Source organism: Rhodnius prolixus, unplaced genomic scaffold (assembly GCF_049639745.1).
Source record: "Rhodnius prolixus isolate KJV_2025 unplaced genomic scaffold, Rpr scaffold_11, whole genome shotgun sequence".
NCBI lineage: Eukaryota > Metazoa > Arthropoda > Insecta > Hemiptera > Reduviidae > Rhodnius > Rhodnius prolixus.
The window spans coordinates 16,700,162-16,721,469 of NW_027411625.1; the positions used below are offsets into that span (position 1 = coordinate 16,700,162).

Genomic DNA, 21,308 nt, shown 5'->3' on the forward strand with positions numbered 1-21,308 from the left:
ACTTATATAAGTAAGATAAATTATCCAGCTACACTAACTTCTTCGTTACGCAATCTCAGTGGTGGGAAATGTAGCGATAAATAATTTCAAGTGTGAAAAATAGAATCATTCTGCCTTCATTCAGTACCTCGTGAACCGAACTATAATATGCCATGGACGACGTAGACTTCTCCGTCAACATTAATTGGAGAAGTGATTGCATTTGTTTATAGATAGGTTTCTTCTTCTTGTATATCTTATCGGTTGGCTTTAAAGAGTATCGGTTAATGAATTATCAGTGCGTTAGATAAAAGCAACTGCGCTAAGGTTTTGGGGTTCACCCCAGCCATACTTTGGTCTATCTGTGCGATTGATAGGTAGATTTTGTGTAAGGGTTTAACAATAGACTGGTCGAGTAGCGTTGCTGCATGAAATTAAACCTGATAAAAATTACTGATTAGAATGGTAAGAAGTAATGAGCCGGGAAAGGAGAGTGATGTTCGGTTTCAAAAGTGATTAGAAGACCTTGGAAGATGAACGAACTAACTGATAACGCTCATCAGGTGAGGTATTTTGTGCTAGTCGACGATTAACATGACAAAGTGGAATAGAAATCTGGAGTTAATTCTAGAGCAATCATACATTTTTTATAACATTCTTTTCGACAGATTTCTTGGAGAGGTATTTCCACAATGTAGTCCGCGGGCTACTGAAAGCGGTATTAATTGGTGTTTTGATTTGTAAAAAAACAGCACTTTGTCATTTTTAGAAATGCTAAAGAAAATTATTTATACTCTTCTATTCTTTTCATTCAACATGAAACCAATGTGGTTGACATAATATAATGCAGTCTTGCTTGAAGCGAAGTCGGTCCGAATGATTATTCTTCATCTTGCACATGAAATCAGATCGATGTCCGATACTGCCCTCAACCTCACAGAAGTTTTTGCTTTTGACATTTTTGAATGCAACAGTTTTACTTTACTACATTTGAATTATTATATTATTATTTTTTACGGAACGTAAGTGGCAGATTCTTGAAACACCAATGTTTAGCGGAATATACTTTGTGAACCTCTGGTTGCTGTTTCACTGGTTCCAAACCCCTGTATAAATTTTTGAGTATGAATTCCGAGTCGAAAGAACAAAGTCCGCAAAATGTGCAAATTTATACCAGTTTTTTTTCGAATTTTCGGTTTTTTAGATCTACTACTCTGGGTTAATAATATTTTTTGAGAGAATAAATGATTTTAATGGGGTTCTGGGGAAGCCGTTATTTCACGCTGCCTTCATCAGAATCGTTTGATTGTAGTGAGCACGTTGTAGAAGTCAACTGTCTTTTAGTGCAAATTTTAATAACGTAAATTGCGTTCACAGAAAGTCGTGTTACTCTCAACTGCACTGTCCCAACTCAAATGCAGTTTTAGCGCATACTCTTTATGTGGAATGTGAACAGAAATTTAACGCTGATCGCTAGAGCACTTTTCAAAAAGAAATCAAATAACTCAGTTTCTATTCTGTAAGTTTAACCGATTTTGCTCTATATTATGTAATATTGTGTGATACTATTTATGTTAAGGAACAGTAACTTGCCCTGAAGCGTTGGGGTTCTTTACCTTTTTTGTTGCACGGAGCCCTTTGAAAGTAAGTTAAAGGGCCACGGACCCCTTTCTAAAAATAGTTAATTCTTCAACATAAAAGCAAAAACATTAATTATGATTAATTTATTCAACTGCTTCATCGAAATGCGTTTAATTTTGTGCGAAAAAATCTATATCTTTAGAAGCATTTTTACAATGGGCAGACATGTGCTGTATTTTTAGCTTTGTTCATACTTCGTTCGCGAGAACATTGCCACAAAAAAAGCCATTGCAGCTTCTGAGACTTATTTCGTCCATTCATCTAAGTAAAAGAATAAAAATTAATTTTTTATTGAAAATAGTAGTAATTGAGGGTAATGCCATACTTTGAAAGCCATTCATTGCCGCTCTAGTGAACTTGACGGTGCCATACATTTTCATTCATAATTGTTGATTATTTAAATTTCAGAGGCAAAATCATCTTTATTTAGAGCAGAGTATTTCTGTCTTAAATTGCAAGCACATCGTACCAAAAGTACTTATGCCTTTGAATTTATTGTTAGTGTAGTAGCAGTTTAAGTGTTAAACATCGTCAGTGGATTTTTTGTACAAATTGGTGGTATTGAGCACCAGTTTGTGTGCTTGGTTGGTTGTCTGGCAAAGTGCTGTCGATGAAGTCTTTGAATGTTGGTATTTCCATTTCTCTATGTATTTGATCGTTTCTTATGAACTACGGTGCATCCAAGGCGAAAGGCTGTACTTTATTTTTTAATACCTGTCACTTGCTCATTAATACGAACCATTAACAGTTTTATTAATTACTGTAATCTCCTTAAATCTAAATGTTTTTACATCCCACTTTTTCTAGATTTACCAGCACAAACTCATGGCATGGATCTCCAAGGGATCCGTTCACCCATGCTTCACAGGCAAGCTTCACCTTTTTCTCTTCCAAAAGCTACATTTCCTAGGCCAACTAAATAATATGAAGATCTTTGTGTTCATCTAAAGTGTACAAAGTTTAATAAAAATAGTTTAAATAATTTTCTTAAAAATTAATTTTGTTTTTTAATTAATTAATAGATTCGGCTTTAACCGACCTACACGTATCTATTATTCTTCATCCGGTTATTTTTTTTTTTTTTTTTTTTTTTTTTTTTTTTTTTTTTTTGGCGCATCAACAGCTGAGGTCATTAGCGCCCGGAGCTTTTTCCAGTGCACTGCCGGCCTCCGGACAGTGTTCTCTCGTTACAGACAACACTGTCCATCACCGGACAGTGAGCTGTAAGAAGCTCCTAGGAAGAGAAAATCTAAGGGTCAGCTGCTGGATTCGAACCCGGGACCTCCGCGTGGGAGTCCAGTATGCTAACCTCATAGCTAATCCCTTTTCATCCGGTTATTATTATTATTATTATTATTATTATTATTATTATTATAAATCCGGTGAACGAGGTGGCCACTGAATCGTCCCCCGTGTCGATATAACATGCCCATCAAATTGTCTACCGAGATATCTCTTTACATGCCTAATGGTGTTATATCGACACAGGGGGCGATTCAGTGGCCACCTCTCTCACTGGATTTCATTTGATGGACTATCTCCTTTGGGGATACCTGAAAAACAAGGTGATTATTCATAACTTTTCTCTTTCTTTTCTTATTTCTACTTATCTAAAAGCATTTCTAAATCTAGGTGCATCAGAATCAAGTCGGAATTGCATCTGTAGATGAACTAAAGCAGAGAATAATAGGTGCCTGTAACTCGGTTAAATTAGAATCTATTTCTTTGGCAGTAAGGGACAATTGACTGGAAAGAGCATGTCTATGCATCTCTAATGGTGGAGGCCATTTCGAGCATGATCTGTAATATTAATTTGGAGTAAAATTTATAATAAAATAGTACTTTTCTTCTTATTCAATAAAAAAACCGTTATAATATTATCATTTTGACATTTCTTATAAGAATCATGTTTTCATTCATAACTTGTAAAATATCGCTCACAGAAAAAAACCGTTCAAGTAAATTTTTCTTTAAAAAAAATAGAGGAATCTATTTCTGAAATAAAAACCGCACCTTCCCATTTGAAAAAATGAAGTTGGTGCCTGTATCTCGCTTCTGGAAGCACCGAAAAAAATTTACAAAGTAAATTTGGATTCCTTACAAAAAACTAAGGGGACACGTATTTTTTAGTTTTTTTCTAGCTATCTTAGTTTCCGAGAAAAAGTCGTTATCCATATAGCTTGGGACACCCTGTATATATATATATATATATATATATATATTAGAAAGACTATATATATATTATATGTCTATATGTATATATGTCTATATACATGTGCTGGGAAAATGCCCTTTTAACTCCCTCCTTATCACTCGGCGCCACCATAAGGTCAAGCACGAGCTAATTCGGCTCCTGAGGGAAAAAGGATATACATGCTTTGAGGAAGTTTATTGCATCGACTCAGCGGGATCGACGAGGTATGCTGATATAGTCGCCCTTCATGACCGCGACAGATCGGCCCTAGTCCTCGACCCGACCGTGAGATTCGAGAGCAATGACCCGGACCAGGCGGAGAAAGTGGACTTGGAAAAAAAAGGTATATATGAGAGTTGTGTCCCCTTCTTGAAAGAGAGGTTCCATGACTTCGGTGACCGAGAGTTTCGGGTTCGGGGTCTCTGGTTCGGTGCCAGAGGTGTCATCCCTAAGCTGACTTTCAGCTTCCTTCAGGAGCTAGGGATTGATCTGAGGGAATTGGAAGCCTTGGCGGAGTCTATCATTGTGGACTCGATTGGCATTATCCACCACCACATCTACGGGGCATGAGTTTGATTGTTCTGCCCGCTTATTTGTTGGTATTGTATGATTATGATATGTTGTTATTCTGATTTGGATGTTTCTGTTGCTGGTTTATTTTATTTTATTTTATTTTGTTGACATATTGTATTAGTGTTAGGAACGATTTTCGTTTTTCTTTTTTTGCCTGACGAATTGAAGATCTCTCAATGGTGTAGTATTGGTGTTGACTTCTTTCTTTTTTTTCCACTTTGTCTATATATCTTGATTGACTGATTGGTACGCTGTGTGTCTAGCAACCCGATCTATTTGGGCAGCACCCTTTGTTTTGTTTTACAATCGATTCTCTCTAGAAAGACTAACCATTTAAAACACAAATAATAAGAGAATTAGCAACAATCAAACTATTTATAAATGGTCTACTAAATAATTCAGATAGAAAGTTGTATTAAGTTATTCAATGTTCACACTGCCATGATCTAAAAGGTGTTTCTCAAATTCAACTGGCCCTTAAAACATGTATTTACGGGTAAAGCTGATATTTTGAAAGTTTGACTGGATCGCAGTATTTCTCCTTTCTAAGAGCAAGAGAAAATAGGAAAAAGAAATGCAAACTGTGTTAGGTGTACTGAGTTAGGACGTGCACAGAGGCGAAAAAGGGATCGATACAAGACCTCACACCCATGGGGGCCGGTTTAGCGAGTGTGTGCGTGTGTGGGACCTCTAACCATGCCTTGGCAAGAGCACGCTGTGCAGCAACAGTGGATCGAGTCCCTCAGTTCGGCCCCGGGTGACTCACATCTGGCACGCATGTTACATCTTGTCCCTCTGTAGAATATACCCTTTCTATCTTTGCATTTCAAAATATCGACCATACAAGCTAAATCGTGTCCAATCCCATTCAAAATAAAAGAATCTTTTCAAAAAGAAATTTAGCACCTATCAAACGCAAAAGTTTGTGATTTTAATCCAAGGCCGTCCCAGAATCCTACCTAAAATCAATAATCTTTAGAAATATATTTCAAATAAAGTTCATATTTTACTAATTAGAATTGTTATCGAAAAACATGTGAACACACGATTCTCAAGTTTCTTAAAACCCTCATATTTCCACCAAACTCCTAACATTTGAGATATATTTAATTCTCACCAACATTAGTTTGTAAAACAGTTCCTTACTCTGAAATTTAACCTTTCAGGGTTTTCTACTCCAACCATTTCTCTAGAACTGTCCTAAAACGAATTTTTCTAAAAAATAATAATAATATTAATCAAAGAAAAATGTAATAAATCTCTTAGTATTTAATGAACAAACAATGTTTACAAAAGAGATAATTCTCGAAATGGAATTCTCTTTAAAATGGATTACTACTTGTGAGTCTTAAGAGGTTACAAAAGATGATTGGTGATCCTTAGAAGTTCTCGGGAGCGCGTTCGAGTTCATTACACACTCACTTTGAACTAAAAATACTAAACTTGAAATAAGGTTGGGAAAATTGCACTGTTTACTGAGTTTCGAGAATTGTAGTATATTCAAACGTTATGTTTGCTGAGTACTGCGCTCAAATATGTTTATTATATGCAGATCTTAGAAACGAATGAAAAATCCGTAATAAAAATATTAATTTAAGTGCTGAATATTTTACTTTTTACTCGCCTTTTGTGTTAACGATATTCATCATTGAGTGCTCAAGAATTCTACTCAAAGCAATGGAGTTGAAACCCTCCTAAACCTTCCTTTTCTATCTTTGAACGGAATTAGTGATGTCCAAAATGTTGGTGACAGGTCTGCTTATACATATATGAACTTGTTTGAACCGTTTAGTACATTACAGATGGTGACGTTCATATTTTTACTACTTCGAGCCGACATAATAATCAAATACAGGTGGTGGTAGAGATAATTTAGACTTCTTTGATGCGCTTAGTACCCCACTAATGGAGGTGAGAGACAGAGAAGATAGCTTTTATTTAACTAAATCAAAAATTTAACTGAGATACTTTCATGAATTCGCCAGAATTGGAAGGACAAATTTTTAAATAGTAACCGAAAGATCTACACGTAATCATTCTTTAAAGAAACTTCATTGGTATTATTAATGAGAACCATAAAAATAATTTAAATTCATTTTTTTAATTTGTCCGCAAAGTTCAAATTTTATAGGAAATACCTTTAAAGCGAGGCATCTCGCAACATGAAGTTTATCACTTGACGTCATAATGTCCGCTTCTCATGGTAACAATGCTTGTCAAATGGGAAAAAAGTAATTCAGAAGAGTACGTAAACAGTTGACCAGGTAATCATTATTAGAGTCACCCTGGTTCTTGCCTTTTTACTTAAAATAACCACGCTGAGATATAAGTTTGCAATTAATATTGTTAAACATTATTATCAGTAATAAACCCATACATTCCACTAAAATGGCACGTTAGACACATACGTAACCATCCCACCACCCAAGAGTTTTATTTGTACTTTCTGCATAAAATTTGTTAAGACTTGTGTTTTTATTAATATTTTAATATTTAAGCTGATCGCATCAGAATGGTTCCTTGTTAAACATTTTATAGTCACATCCAGGAATGCTAAAATATCTATGGAATATTAAATTTTAATTACTAATCAAATAATAAATTAATTACTCACAAAAATAGAGTGTCTTTTATTCTAGTTCTCAATTTAATATTTCGCAAACATTTATCCCTTTCTCAAATACATTATTTTTTTCTAATTCAACACTTTCTATTGTCTTTTTTTTTTAAAAATACCATTTAAGTTCTGATTGTAAAATAAATACGATGTATTATTTTGAAAATATTTAAATGAACCCATTAACAACTTTCCAAGTATTTAAATTGATTATCCTTTAATTATTTATATTAATTTCCCTTTTATTTCAAAATATCATGCAATTTTATTGTTTCAGTTAAAGTATATAACTTCTCAAATAACTCCGTTCAATATTTGTATATTAATTTCAAATTATTTTTATAAAACGAATGCTCTTTCTGAAATGTATCTAGGTCCGCAGTGCTAAAAGTATCGCTGATATCCATGGCAGCACTCATTAGTACCGGCGAGGGATGTGCCTGCTACTGCGGATACTCGTCCGCCATATATAACGCTCATTTCCCAACTTGTATACCAAATATGCAATATTTACTTGTTTGAGGGAAGGGATTAGCTATGCGGTTAGCGTACTGGACTCCCACGCGGAGGTCCCGGGTTCGAATCCAGCTGCTGACCCTTAGATTTTCTCTTCCTAGGAGCTTCTTACAGTTCACTGTCTGTAACGAGAAAAAAAAATGGCAGTGCATTGAAAAAAGCTCCGGGCGCCAATAACCTTAGATGTTGACGCGCCTTAAATCATAAAAAAAAAAAAAATTACTTGTTTGAACGACGTATCGGTAACTTGAAAACATTTTTCTTTCTGCCATTCTCCAGTCTTCTATCTCTGGCGTATGAACTGCACTTCCGCCACTTCCTGCTCACGTGCACATAAAAAAGTCTTTCCGAAGTCAAATTTAAACCCAATATCAGATGCTTGCACTATTGGTACTTGAACGTTCCGGTTTGTGGGCAATGAGCTTCCATTTGGACTCGGATAGAATCTGCTTGCACTATTCGTTTCCGGTATTTGGTGGGTGGTTAGTGTCAGGTCCGAACTTGAAAACCCTCCTCCTTCTGTCATCCCCCTCTCTCCTGAATGTGTCCAGTAAGTTTGCCCCTTTCCGCTCAAGTACACATAACTTTAATTCGGAACTGTTCCGAACATGTACAATATTGAAGTCAGCTGTCCTTTTTCGTACAAATAATGAATTTCGAGTTAAATTAATTACGTGAGGATCTTCCGCCCGAGTTCTTTATTACTTTTCTTAAGGTCGAGTAGGTCCTTTAAGCTGAAAAGGATTGTTGTCAATTTAAGTCAAAAAAGTTTAATGTACAGACACTACAATAACCTTACCATTTCATCCTTAACTAGCAGAAGGGGGACTTAAATGTTTATCTGCGATGCCGCCATCAATTGAATTTGGCGAGTTACTTTTGAGTTGTTGAATCGCTAGACCGGAAATATACATGTGCTGAACATTTATTTTTGATAACGCTTTTGTTTGGAGTGTTTATAATGAAAATCGATTGTGAGGATAGGTTTTGTGACCGTCAAAGTAAGAGAAACTCGTGTGTCTCCGCTTATCGATGTGCTCGCTGGGAAATCTCCATTTCGAAGATATGACAGGATTGGAATCTTTCTTGTTACTAGGTGGAAGAAAAAAGAGCATAATTTGAAACCATATTTGCGATGTATTTCCTGATGTTGGTTTCTATCTTGAAAGTTTTTGTTAGTTTATAACAACTGCGGTGTAGGAAAGTAAAAACGTATTAAATAGCGCAAGAAAATGTAGCTAGCAGCTCGTTGAGTTCGGGCTAGAACGGCCGTCCTTATTAGAGGAACAGGTATACGGGCTCTGAAATAGCCTTCGAGAGTATTGTTTGCTCTCTGCACCACTTCTACAGTAAGCGTCTATAAACTGAAGGCACTGCAACCATTTGCACACATACACCTGGACCCAGGTAGATTGTAACTATTCCTTCCTTTACTAAAAACGTTTACACATATACCTAGTGTGAACATTCAAAACTTACCCTTACTTTAATTCTCAAGGTTCTAACTTACACGTTTTCTACAATTTTTCAAATTTTACTAAATGTAAATTGGTGTTGCGCAAGTCTAAATTGACTGAAAACCACTGTTTTTTAAGGGTGCCTAAAGTTCGGTTTACTGGGAAGATACTTCAGCTAAAAGTAACTTAACATTGGAGGTGGGAAAATAGCACACAAAGCTGATAGATAAACGGATTTTCGCCGAAAAAAGTGGAAAATGTTATTAGTAAAAGGCACTTGCTGGTTGGCGGATTTTAACCAATTCTAGAAGCGACTCTGAGCACCATAATGTACCAGGAAATACCTAGTTGGACATATACCTTCTTGAAATATTCTCTCAAGCAAGCCCATGTACTAAGAAACTTGGTTTTTTCGGGTGCTAAGAAGCTCAAAATGTTTTTTGTTATGAGATCGCAGTTTATCCTGTTACTAGAAACCAAAGGATCCAATCAACTCTTTCTTGCAGCAGGTGAAAAATAAATAAATCGTCAGTTAATTCTAAAATTAAAAAGCATAGTTGCCGGGTAAGCCGGCGCGCCACATCTAGCGGTAATACCAGTCCTTCCACTTATTTACCTGATTTATGGCAGAACCCACCATCTAATCTACTGAATTTCAATAAAATTAAGTTTAGTGACGAACTTTGCCAATTAAATTGCAATAATGGGGTTATAGACAGTGGTATGAGTGTAAAATACCAAATTTTCTTTTCTTTTTCTCCTATATAGAGAAAATATCAAACTCACTATCGTTTTACAAACAGTACCCTGAGATCTACTGAGTCTGGCAAAGTGGGTTTCCCGGAGAATGTGTTTGTGAACATTAGAGCGGAACATGACATGACAACTTGGGTCGAAATCTCTCACCGGTAAGTTTTTCTCGAAATGGCCAAAGATGAGTTTGTATTTGGAATACTGCTGGCTCTCTAACTTTCATTTGAGACTTTTTCAAGCAAAATCCAGTGACAGGAACTTCTCCCAAGCTGAACTGCCATTTTCCCACAGTCATAATTACCACTGAATCTGAAACTCCTAGCAACAGCTCGTATTTCTGGGTCACCTAAGTGTTGCGATTACACCAAGCGAGTGAACCTAACTCTTCCACAAGCCGAAGCTCCTAATTCTTTCCCCACTCCCTGCATTCGCATAAATATACGTTCTTTGAACGGTTAATCCGTGTTCGCCCAGCATTGAGTTTATTGGAGCTTTCTATCCAGTTGTAATCTCACATTTTATTTTAAATTAATTCTACAACCGCTCTAACTCTAAGTTTTCTTTAAACTTCTCACATAAAATTTGTCTTTTTCAAAACAATCTTTTCTTTTTTTATCTTTTTTTTTTAGATTGAACCAAGTTCAAGAAAGTTCATTTTCCAGATATATGTCATTGTGATATTATGAAACAATTATTTTTATGTTTACTTGCAGGGGAAAGTGTTCCGATTGAGTTAAATTTCGTAATTGAATTTAGACCAATAAAAGAAAATTTAGGCGCATCAGTTTCTGCTTTTCCAAAGGCAGGACACCACAGAGTATGTAGCAATTTAAGCGGGAAAATATTCGATTTAGAAAAAGTGGAGAAATATTATTGTCCATTTCAGTCATAATTTTGTTATTTATTGTTTGGCCAAGCTTTCGACCTAGAGACTAGGTCATCTTCAGGGCTTACACTTACTGAGAATTATAATTTGTTTTACTCTGTACCTAAACAGGACCGAAGACACCAACCTTTAATGTTAACAATGTAAAACAAATTATAATTGTTACTATGAATAAACCCTTGATCCAAAGCTTGGCAAAAAAAAAAAAAATATATTTATATATAACCGAAATAGGCAATATTTCTCTACCTTTTCTAAATCGAGTATTTTCTCGTATAAAAAAGATAAACAGTTGAGAGAAGATGTTTACGGTGGCAGTACTCCTTGTCTAAGAGAGAGAGGAAGGAAGATGTGTATCACTCTACCGACGTTCACTCTGGCGTGCCTCTGACGGGGAAGTGTTGCCATCACAATCGATGCCTGCTAGACGTCTATCTACTAATGGGGCCCGAGATGTGTGTAATTTGAGTTCGGCCAGGTTCGCCGGCTGGCGGCCGAAAGGTACTGGAAGCCGCCAGACTCTGCCGCCAGGGGTCAAGGTGTAACCTTGACATGGCCACCCTCACAACTAACCTCACTCGTCCTACTTAATTTTCTATTTCGGCTGCGCCAGTGTGTAGGATTACGTCTTAGTCCGACCCCAGACTTCCTCAGGTTACTTGCTCTTACACGGTTCTTCTCTTTTGAATTTCCACCAGAAATGAACGATTTCAGAACTTTCACTCAGTTTACATCAAATATCACATTCCGACAGCAGTATTACTGTAGTGACGGGTCAATATTCAACTACCTTCTCCATTCAAATTTTAAATTTCCAGAAAATTATTACCGCGGGAAAAGAAACCCCTTTCAAATTTCATCTACAGCAGTCGTATCAAAATGGAGTTTTCACTGCTATTAGGAGTTCCGGGGTCTCGAGGAACGGTTTTTATGAATTGTTCTCCGTGTGTGTGGGGTACGAGAGGGACGTTTTGAGAGAGGTTTGTTTATATTGCAAAATGGTTGATTCTTACGGCCGTTGACTCGCTCTCATCATTTGCCTGTTCGTGGTAATTCAGGCGAGCTGTGGGTCCACATGTGGCTCGCACAGCCGGGCCACAGGCAGGTGTGCCACATCAACACCTCTATCGCTATCCTTGGACACTTGCGTCCTGTTTCTCAATCAGGTTACTCAACTTACAAAACTTACTCTGCATCTACGAACTAGCCTTCAGTTGTCTTGGACGCGCTGGAAAACCAACAAATCTTTTTTTATTATTATTTAGGGCGCGTCAACATCTGAGGTTATTGGCGCCCGGAGTTTTTCAGTGCACTACCGGCCTCCAGACAGTGAACTGTAAGAAACGCCTACGATGAGAAAATCTAAGGGTCAGCAGCTGGATTTGAACCCGGAAGCTCTGCGAGAGAATCCATTATACTAAGCACTGAGCAAATCCCTTCCCTTAGGTTATAAATCTGCACATACACAATAAGAATTCCATGTTTAAAGAAAGTCGCAGCATCTGTTTACGAGATAATTGAGTAAGTCTGCGCTCCGGGTTAGCCGGGTCCCAAGTTGAAATTTGAACTTACCATGATTTTAAGTTTTTGGTAATCCGAGATTACAAATACATTCACTGACAGACTGGCCAAAAGCACTTTGCCCAACTCAGGGAGCCGCTATGCGGCTATTTTCAATGAAAAAGCGAAACTACAGCGCCTCTTATGGTGTACAAGAATAAAGAAAACTGTCCGGTAGGGTAGTTGTATAAGGGCTGATCGTACCCAACATTTCATTAATACGTCCGTTCGTAATTTCAGCCACATTTCAAAAAAATAAAGATTTCAAAAACTTTTTTAAAAAATGCATACACCAACATACTCGTACTTCAATGATTTTGTTTATTTTTTTATTAATTCATTTTTTAAATAAAAATCGTCGGTTTAAGTTTATTCTTCGATCAAAGTGATGGTTGCTTCATGTTATCTAGCAGTTAAGGGTTAAAAATAATAGGTAATAATCTTATTTAATATTAAATAATATAGTTTTCTTCAATTACATTCTTAATGTAGGTGTTCTTCCCATATGTTGTATGTTTATATGTAATATAAAACAGAAAAAGATATATTTTTAGGGCAGTTAATTATTAAAGTATTTTACTACTAGTACCCAATTAAAAAGACAACATTAAATTATAATTGAGAAATCAATAATTATTGTTGAATAATTTATTTGTTATCAACTGGGTGTAATTTGTGCTCTCTAATTCTTCTGATTCAAATTCCAACAGTAACCAACTCTAACTTTGTCTTTTTCTACTTTAACGTGCATGTGTATGTGATTACTCAGAATAAGGGGCTTAATAAGGAATCAAAATAAAGTGCCTAATTATTTAAGAAATGTACTGTACATTTTATCATTATTATAATAAAAAATTATTGTCAAACTGGCCTAGCCTAAGGGTCTGTGACATCTAATAAATTCTAAAAAATATTAATGAAAAGTTAATGGAGTAAAATTACTTAAATGATATCAATTGTTATAATAATTCCATTAAGCACATGCCTTTTCGAATGTCTCTACATCAGAGGTGTCAAACTCAATTAAACCACGGGCCACTTGGTGCAACGCGGGCCACAACATATTTACAAATTTTTCCTAGTTTTCCAATATCTGCATTTAGAGGCAGAACAGACAAACTTCATTAAGGTCAATCTTGATCTGTATGCCGTTTTATTTAATTTCATAGACGGAAATATGTAGTTGCTCAAACAAAAACGTACTACAAAAATAACACAAAATTTGTACAGCAAACATTTTTTGGATATTTCTCACCTAAATAAGAATATATTTTGGGAATTCCTACTTCGTCTTTTAAAACCGAATCATTCTGGAATTCCACTGAGAGTGGCAGACATATCGCTTCTAAACTTCGCCGGAAGTAGTCAGCGCGTTTATATATGCCCACAGGCGCCCAGGAAAGGCCCTGGGCCACGTGTACACTCGTCTTCAATAGTGAAAGGGTTAACAAGGAAATGGTGTATACGATATTCCATCAATCTCCCATATGCCCTGTTTTCTTCATAACTATTTTTTATATTATCATTTTATTTCATTGCATCGTGAGCCACTGAGGGGCCGCGAGTTTGACACCCCTGTTCAACATAGTTGAAATTACGAACTGAAGTATGAATGAAATGTTGGGTACTAGCTGATTTGTGACCCTTTTGGCGTTTAATCAACACTTATACTTAACTTTTTAAACTGTAAGTTTTTGTTAAGGAGTATTGAGTAGCGGACCAAACTTACTAGCCTAAAAAGCTCGTCGCATTTCCGTTTAGGCATCACCAATAGTTACTTGGAAACCGCAGTGTATAAATAAATTATTTGAAATCTATTTGAACAATATCTAAATCAAACTTAACTAAAAATTCTTTAAAATTTCATATTTCCAATTTTATTGGCGTACAACACTTTTATTAATCTAATTTTCTACAATCAATCAATTTCTCCTTTAAAAAAAGGGCAAATGAGGTGTACATTTAATTCTGTGGCTTGGTGCAAGAAGTGCCAATGTCAGATTTTGGTAAAAATGAGTAAAAAATGTGTTTTGATATATTAACCATCCAAATTTTTCTTGCAAGGAGTGCCGAAGTCAATTTCAAAGAAGTAACTGAGTTACTAAAACGTAATACATTACTGTCTGCATTACTACATTAGTACTCCTTAACAAAAACTTACAGTTTAAAATGTTAAGTATAAGGGTTGATTAAACGCCAAAAGGTACACAAATCAGCAAGTACCCAACATTTCATTAATACTTCATTGATATCATTTAAGAAATTTTACTGCATTAACTTTTCATTGATATTTTTAGAGTTTATTAGATGTCACAGACCCTTATGCTGGCCATTTTCATCTACAAAATATTTGTCCAAGTAGCACACCATTTAACTGATTGACTGTAATATCTATTTATCTGTAATAATCAAACTATTGAATACAGGTGAAAAAGAAACGTTATAATATATATATATATATATATATATATATATATATATATATATATGAGGCTAAAAAATTCATAAACTTTTTAAAAAAATGCTTACACCAACATACATCAATGATTTTATTTTATTTATTTTTATTTTTAAATAAAAATCGTCGGTTTAAGTTCATTCTTCGATTAAAGTAATTGTTATTTTATGTAGTAGTCAAACGTTTATAATAATAAGTAATAATTAATCTAGCTTTGTCGCAAATAATATAGTTTTCTTCAATTAAATTTTCAATCTAGGTATTCTTCCCACAGTGTTGTACATTTGTAATATAAAATAAATAAAATATGCATACTTTTTAGGACAGCTAATTATTCCAGTATTTTACTATAAGTAAAATTAAGGGGGACTAAATTAAATTAAAATTGAGAAATGAATAATTATTGTTGGATAATCTACTTGATATTAACTGTGTTATTTGGGCTCACGAATATTTCGGTAAGACGAATTCAAGACTGAAATATTGTTTTAAATCCTCCGTGATACAGTAGCCGACTCTAACTTTGTCTTTTTTTACTTTAACAAGCATGAATTTGTGACAGAATAAAGGGCATATTAAAGAAACATCAGAAGAATAATTTGGAATAGAGTTAAAATAAAGTACCTATTTAATAAAGAAGATATAATATACATTTTATCAAAATTAAAACAAAAAATATTGTGAATGAACTGGCCAGCATAAGGGTATGTGACATCTAATAAATTCTAAAAAATATTAATGAAAATTAATGCAATAAAATTACTCAAATAATATCAATGAAGTATTAATGAAATGTTGTACTTGCTGATTTGTGTACCTTTTGGCGTTTAATCAACCCTTATACTTAACATTTTAAACTGTAAGTTTTTGTTAAGGAGATTTTTGTACCTTTTGGATAGATTTTCCTTTTTGTCTATTTTGTAAAGTTACATATCTGCTTTACATATTTTTTTAAAATTTGGAATAAGCAATACTATCATTATAACCTGATAAGGTGTTAAGTCGGAACCGTAACTACCACTGGAGAGATCTTTTTAAAGAATGATTATAGTTGCGGTCCCCAAACTATCCTCAATAACAATTTTTTTGAAAAAGCGTTTTGAATAAAATAGGAAGGTATTTGTACGTAAATAGCAACATTAAACTGCGATTTCACTACTTTCTTTTAAGAGGAGTAAGAAAAATAAACTGCGAATACAGTACTTCTCCCTAAAAGGCAAAGAGACAAAGATTTGAATCGAACGACAATTCATTGATGTAAATCGGTTCACTCATTGATAATTTTAACGATTGCAGTACTTCCTCTTAGTAGAAGTAAGAGCACGATGGTACTTCACAGCCACGTAGAGGAGCTTTAACCGCTTCTTCGTGCTAAATTTTATCAAAATCGGACTAAGGGTTATAGAAATATTGGTAATAATAGTTTTAGAAAGGGCTTTATTTGAGTGGGGCGAACTCCCCTCCTTACAAGGCACAGCGTCGAGACTTTCAAAGTGCAAATCTGTACAAAATTTCGATTCGAATGACACTTCATTCATGAAAACCGGTTCACGTGTCGATAATTTGAAACGATTGCTAGACTTCCCCTTAACAAGTGTAAGAGCAGATCACCGCTTTAATGTTACGTAGGGGAGCCCTAACCCTGTTATCCTACCAAATTTTATCAAAATCGGGCTAAGATTTACAGAGTAATTAATGATAATTTTGGAGGGGGCCTTACATAAAGGGGGCTAACTCCTCTCCCATTCCATGTGCAGCGTCGAGACCCCCTAAAGGTACATCTACATAACATTCTGACTCGAATGACACCTCATTCATGAAAATTGGTTCGCGCATTTAGGCGCTACGTTGTTTACAAAAAAGGTAACAACAAGAACATTTTTTGAAAAAGCCGTTTTTGCTCATTTTCGGCAACTTTTTTCTCGAAACCTATTAGATCTGAGTTGTTGCAAAAAAATTACAGTTATAAATGAGGGTTTGCCCTTTATTTTAAAGAAAATTTGGGAATTTTATCTTTTACAGAAAAAGAGAAAAAAATTGTCAAAGTGGGGTGTTTTTCAACGTTACGCTTTTTCGTGCACTTTTTGACGATCAACCCTTAGACAACTGTCCTGCCGGACAGTTTTAATTTCAACATTATTTGTTCCCCTAAATAAAAACAAAAATAAATTTTCTTTTGTTTTTAAATTAATGTTTAAAATAAAAACTATTGGTATTTAGGTAGTTATAGAATTCAATGTTCAAATGTTCAAGTTGTTTTCGTGAGGCTCTCAAGGAACAACCGGGTTTGCTGCTCTACCTCGTATTCCTTCGTGATACTCAGCTCAGAAGAGAAATTTTAATAAAGCTATATTTCGTGCTCATTCCATCAGTAGGGAAATTCCTGTTCGGGATCCGCTGTTGAGTGTTAACCATTCGTTAGTAATAATTTATCCTTTCCTACCCATGAATTATCTAGACATCCCGAGCATGCTCCCTTCGCACATAATGAGGAGGTGTCCAGGATTATCTTCTTCCTTCTCGACAACTTCTCGGAAGATAAACTGTATACGGGAAGTGCCATTCGAACAAGCTACTTAAAAAACTTGACTAATGAAGAACCAAGTTGCCAAACTTGGCAATAGGCAGTAGCACTGTAGTAAGGACAGTTCTCCTAGTACCAGCTGGCCGTAACCTCTCAGTGCCTAATTCAGGCTCACTTCGGACAGCCGCGTAACAATGCTGACGGTGCACGGTAGTAAAGGGCATTCATTTCAAAAAGATAGTTGTGGTATCGAATTTATCCGAGCATCAGTAAAAAATTTATTCAAGCAATGGAATATAGTCAATAAAAGTAGGCATGCGCGAGGTGTTTTATTAGAGGATATTATCATTCGTTATGTCATTGATATTTAGACAGGTTAAATTTAGGACGAGTATAGATAGCAAAGTTTCTTGTTTACTTTACGTTAACGCTTGTAGGTTAGTCTTAGTGTATATGTGATCTGCATAACTCAAAATCCACATTTTAGATTCAGATTCCACCATGGAACCCTATGTGTGTAAAGTAACTCCAGAAACTTAAACTTTGTTTCCTTTGATTGTTGTCGGGAACGAAAACAGCAGATCAAATCCCCCAAACGAAGTCGCTCTTTACCAAATTTTGAGGCTTCCTCGAAAAAGTCCCTTGGTAAACTGAAATCTATAATTTTTTTTTTTGTATTCTATGTACATTTGCCCTCATGAGCTTTTATAAATTTGTATTCTTGCAGAAGGGATGTCTTACCGTTTTGGTATAAACTATATAGCAGTTAAACTGATTATTAATTTTTCCCTATTATTTATTTAATTTTCTATTTTCGAGTGGAAATACAAAAGAAAAAGTAAAATTAACAGAACTAACCGCAGTAAAATTCTAATCTTACAGTTTAACCTTTAAACTCCTCTTAGTCTCATGTTTCCACCATGTTTTTTCAATTTAATGATTGACGTTGACACCCTTGAAATAAATATGGAAATTTCAAGTAGACTTAATGAGCATTAATTAAGGAATAGTCCAAAAGTAATTACTGCATATTAAGGAAAATAAGGACCGAGTGAAGTGTGAGTTCCGGTTTGCTGACTTTGGTCGAAAGCTTAGTGTTGGTGGCACTTTGAGCTTGCTGTGCACACTCTGCACATACAGAACTCACACTTCCTTTCGGACCTCGACAAGCTCAGAAAGGTCGGTTCCGGTGAATTCTCCAAATATAAAATTGGAGATGATGGAAAAAGTCACATTGTTTCTTGAATCACGAAGATCCTGTTACACACACAAAATTCTCATTGTGCTTACCTATGGAAGCATGGACAATCTCCAAGATTGTCACTCCAAGAGTGATAAAAGGACAATTTCGACGTACAAAAGTAGAATCTTTTGAAGAATGATCGGACCAGTTAGGGAAGCCCAAACTTGGAGAAGAAGAGACCAATATGAAGATTGTATGTGAGCCAGATGTTGTTAGGATAATGATGCACTCAAAGCTACGATGGGTAGGACATATGGCAAGAAATCTGGGAAGAATGGGTTAATCGCACGAGAATTGTGGGCCAACTGGGATGGATGGGTTGATGCTGAAGGAGAGGATTTAAGATCTTGCTGAATGTGCGGAATTGTAATGCAGCAGCAACTGATTAAGGCAAATAGTGACCCAAAATCGGCTGAAAGGTCAGCAAGGAAGAAGCAGTTAACGTCAAGCACTCAAATGAAATTATTATCTAGTTGTACAGTTAATGTCATTTCGATTGGTGTAATTAAATTAGCCGTTGTCTTTATCTCCTAAAAGATAAAATTAGAAATTATAAAATAATCCCATTCTCTAAAACGTTGAGAAACGGACTATGGTGTATATCTTTTTTTGGTTGCAAATGAGGTGAGGAATCACTTACATCCCTTCCTTACTATGGCCAGTTACTCTTAGTACTTCCTATATCGTATAAAATTGAATGTAATGTAATTAGATATTCCGGTAACAAAAATGCTACTTTACCGTAAGCTCTGAATCTGCCAAACAATTGTTTTGTTTCTATTCCTCAACTGAAATGAAGACCTATCGCTTTTTTGAAATTATTTTCATGAAATTTGATTTTAAGGGACATTTTGGATAATTGGGATGCCAAGCTCCCTTTGAAAGCTCCGTGGAGTAGTGAGCCGATGTTGAAGCGAGAGGGTAGTGAAAACAAGGAGATTCACTATTTCGTGAAAAATAGGAATTATTAACACAGTTGATAAGTCAGGACCTTGAGAAGGCCTTAACACTGTCCACAACAGATTTTTAAAATAAAATTATAGAACTGTTTTACAAATTCTAGATTAGCCTACCTAGTAAGCGTTTAGAATGATCCAGAGTCACTGCACTCGAGCGTGGCTACGTTACGAGTATCTCTGAGTATCGATACCTTTTGTTTTTAAGTATCTATTTTTTGTATTGGTATCACGGAAATGCGGATATTTGAAAATGATTCTAACTCCTCCATGGATTAGTAATGATGAACCAAATAGTACATTTTGGTTGAGTTTCCCAAAATGAGCGAAATTAAACGACCCAGAGGGTGATGGTAGGCTTAGTTTAGAACTGAGAGAGTTCAGCCATTTCCAATTAAAATAGAAAACTTGATGACTGACTTTATCTGAAATTGGATGCTTAGTTAAAGTTATCAGCAACGTTGTCAATTTTGTCAGTAAATGGATGCTTAGTTAAAGTTATTAGCAACGTTGTCGATTTTGTCAGTAACTGGATGCTTAGTTAAAGTTATCAGCAACGTTATCAATTTTGTCAGCAATTGGATGCTTAGTTAAAGTTATCTGCAACGTTGTCAATTTTGTCAGTAATAGGATGCTTAGTTAAAGTTGTCAGCAACGTTGTCAATCTTGTCAGTAATTGGATGCTTTACATCGATAATTCAATAAAAAATGAGTTATTCTAAAAGTCAACATGTCTGGTTAAATTTTGAATAGTTTTCGGCGTTAAAAATGTAGCATGCCTCTAAAATGGCAAGAAACATTGACAGACAGTTACCTAGTTCATCTATGCAATGAATGGTTCCATTCTATGTTGATTTTATTATTATATTCAGTTATTTCATGTTATAAAGTGTCTATTTTGAAAAAAATGTATCCGCTTATCGTGTTAAGTACCTGCCGAAGTGCAGTATCTTCGCTTTTCTTGTTGCCAAATAAAAGATACATATATTTGCAGGGGGCGGCAAGTACATTTTTTTTTGTGTGTGAAAAGGGGCGGTTGGCGAAAAAGGTTTGGGAATCTATAACCTAGACGATTGAAATCAACAGAATCATTCACAAGAATTAACGTTCAGGTACTAGCCAATATTTTAATATTATTATTTATTATTATTATTATTAATTTGTTTTTTTAATGATTTAAGGCGCGTCAACATCTCAGGTTATTAGCGCCCGGAGCTTTTTTCAGTGCACTGCCGGCCTCCGAACAGTGTTCTCTCGTTACAGACAACACTGTCCATCACCGGACAGTGCGCTGTAAGAAGCTCCTAGGAAGAGAAAATCTAAGGGTCAGCAGCTGGAATTTATTATTATTATTATTAATTTTTTTTTTTTTTTGTTTCCGGCGCATCGACTTCTACGGCCATTAGCGCCCACTATCTTGTTTCTTCCTCGTTCCTTGTGCCACACGAGCTGGGATGACACGTGCAGACCCATAGCTTCCAATCACTACACCTTGCTTAACAAGGTAGGGTGGAGCCTGGGTCTGCAAGAATATCTCCACACATCCCCTCTTATATCATCGACGTTGTCGACGAGGGCGAGTGTGGAATATGATTGTGTCATCCCTTAAATCAACTAACTTTTATAAATTAACTAAATCTGAATTAATAATTTTAATTGTTTTCTATTATATTCATTTCAGGCAAAACCAAAAGTATTACTGGTCCTTATAACTTCCTCATTTACTGTTTGCTTGGGCTTTGTTATATACTGAATCCAAGGAGGCTACTAGTTGGATGTGCAGTACTTTGTACTAATATTCCTGCACATCCTAAAATTAACTAGAACTAAATATAATTAACCTAAAGGGGTTGAAATACTCGTATAAAAATTATTTCAACTCCAGGATAAAAAACACATAAGTGTGGCACTTTTACAATCTGACACCCGGTTGGAACCCGGTACTTCCGCG

The 21,308-nt window shown here is 35.5% G+C and overlaps 1 protein-coding gene across 2 annotated transcripts in view; it reads left to right on the plus strand.

Annotated features, from left to right (window-relative positions):
• The window catches only part of LOC141459482 (zinc finger SWIM domain-containing protein 5-like), a 79,929-nt gene that overhangs the window by 20,338 nt on the left and 38,283 nt on the right, over positions 1-21,308 (plus strand). The gene's annotated exons all lie outside the window — the stretch shown is intronic.